Source organism: Nannospalax galili, unplaced genomic scaffold (genome assembly GCF_000622305.1).
Source record: "Nannospalax galili isolate Female #2095 unplaced genomic scaffold, S.galili_v1.0 scaffold773, whole genome shotgun sequence".
In the NCBI taxonomy this organism is placed as follows: Eukaryota; Metazoa; Chordata; class Mammalia; order Rodentia; family Spalacidae; genus Nannospalax; species Nannospalax galili.
The window spans coordinates 462,477-465,262 of NW_008332134.1; positions in this window are offsets into that span (position 1 = coordinate 462,477).

A 2,786-nucleotide genomic window follows, 5' to 3' on the forward strand; every position below is an offset into this window, starting at 1 on the left:
GTACAAAATTTAAGTTACATATATTTTCAGCCTATCAGTATTTTATTGATTGGCTCAGCATGCATTAATATTTTCACCTAACATTTAAATTGATGAGATTTGCCTCTGCCCTTATGCCAGTGATTTGTAACTGATTTGTCACATTTTAAGCACCCAGTGGACCTTGATCACTGGGACACCTTAAGTAGGACAAGAATGGGAAGAAACAGAAAGAAAACACTGGGAGATGGTAGAAAGTTGCCAAAATCAGCACTGAGCAAGGGGTGGGGTAGGTGGGGAGTATTAGATTCTCAGGAGGGTGATTTCCTCCAATGCTGACTGTGCCAGGTGATAACGAGGTGGGCAGGGAGCATTACTGATGATAAATTTATCAGCTTTCCAATTTTAAACACATTCGTTTAGTAATGACATTTAGCAGAGTGCTGCTAGAGAAAGGTAGTGCTTTTTTTTTCAGAATATAAGAAAACCCTCAGATTTATTGCCATGTCTTAAAAGCCCCTTTCCATTGCTTAGGGGCACAGAGAACTGGCACTGGTAATTTTGTTTGGCACTTCCATGGCCCTCGGGGCTAATCCTTGATGACTGATAGATAATGTAGGAAGGGGCTTGGTCAGATGGCACCAAATACTCTTGCCTAGCTTGCCTGCTAATTGTGTATTAAAAGAAGTTCAGGGTACTAGAGACCTGGCTCAGTGGTAGTAGGGTATTTGTCTAACGTGCACAAGGGTCTAGGTTCAATCCTCAATGCCCCCAAATAAAAGGTTAGGGAGAAAGGAGCTTCATTAGCAGAGCAGGTAGTGGGTCAGTCTCATAAAAGTTTATGGAGGTCTCTGCAGAAGATACCTTGACAGAATGGTCTCAGGATAGAATAGATGGATATTATTTTTAATAAGCTTTTTGTGGGCTGTGCAGTGGTAGAAGGAGTTGGCATGAATTAAAGCATTGAATCACTGTTTCAAGGATAAGGAAACTGGGAATGGAAGCTTGGGGCTCCTTGTTTCGAATCACCTAGCAACCAACACGAGTAGAGGAATGAGAACTCCTGACAGATTGTTTTTTTCTGACTCTGGTGTATTCATTCTCCAAGGCTTTTGGAAGGAGCTTTGGAGCGAGGCATCGTACAACCCGTAACTACCTTTGAAAAGCCTAAGAGGAATGGTCAGAAGTCTGAACTGTGCTGCATTATCTGTGTCCTCTTGGGATCCATAGCAGCAGGTGTGGTACAAAATCAAAGCTTAGCATCAGAAAATTCACCAGAAACTCAACACTATTTTTTCAATGTTGAGACTTTGGCTACAAAATAGCACTTCAGAAAATGTGACATGCCACCCAAGAAACTACAAAATAACAGTCACGAGATGACCAGACATGAGGTAAGAATAGCTACTGTTGACACACAGAGCCTATAGAAATGGAGTTAAGCATAGTTGCAAAGCTGAACTCCCGCACTCTGGCCCAGGGAAGCACATCCAGATTTATATCTTCCGGGTGAATCCCTTTGTTATTGTGTCTGAGACAGACTCCAGTGTTGACTGACTTCAGACTGACTGTGTAGTCAAAGATGACCTTGAACCTCTGATCCTCCTACCTCCATCTCTTTAGTGCTAGGTGTGCATCGCTAGACCCTGTTTTTGTGGTATTTGAGGTCATCCTAGGGTTTCGTGCATGCTAGGCAAACACTCCACCAGCTGAGCTGCATACAGAGCCCTTGAAGTCATCTTCTTCCTCCCAGAGCAGGAAGAGAGAAAGTAAATGGCCCAAAATGGGATGGGGGCAGGCTTCCAGTACTCCTAGCTAGGCCCCTTGGATACACGTTGAGTTGGCTGTGTAATGTTTTGTGACTCTGTAAACAGTTTGAACTGTGATTGTACTGTTTATGTAACTTACACACCCCAGTAATAACTACACAGGAGGAAAGTGCTGCTGTTCTTTCATGGCCATATGCATTTAAAGAATCACATTTAGGGGCTGGAGTGATGACTCAGCAGTTAAGAGAGAGCACTGTTGCTCTTGTAGAGGACATGGGTTCAGTTCCCAGCATCCACATGGTGACTATCAACCATCTGTAAGTACAGTTCCAGGGGATCTGACACTTTCTTCTCTCTTCCTCAGACACTGTAAGACATGGGTTCACTTATGCACATGTAGGATGTAGGCAATACACTCATACACATAAAATAAGCATAGTAAATAATATATTTTTTTAAAAGAATCATATCTATGCCTGTAATTGTAGAGTACACATTTTTGTTTGCTGTTTAATTCCATTTGACCAATGTCTGCTTAATAGGGACTGTGGAAAGCTGCAAGATTGACATTTATAACATGATTTATACCTACCTTTTTGCTGTTCAATTTTTAAAAAATATTTTATTTATTATTTTTATTTTATGGAGTGTATTGCCTGCATGTATGTGAGTGCACCCGTGTCGTGCAATGCCACCGAAGTCAGAAGATGGCTTCAGAGTCCCCTGGAACTGGAGTTAAGGACAATTCATAGCCACCATGTGGGTGTTGGAAATCAAACCCGGATCCTCTGCAAGAGCACTCAGTGCTCTTAACTGCTGAGCCATCTCTCCAGCCCCTGCTGTTCATTTTTTTTCACTTTGCAATGAAAAGATAGTCAACTTCATACTTTCTACCGAGGGTCATTGCACATTACAAAAGATGGGTAGTTACACTTCACTGTGAAGATTCTATATCTTCTGGAATCTACTATTCCTCAGAAGTAAATTTGGTGATTGACTATGGAGCCAATATTCACTTTCCTTTTCAGGGTGGAATTT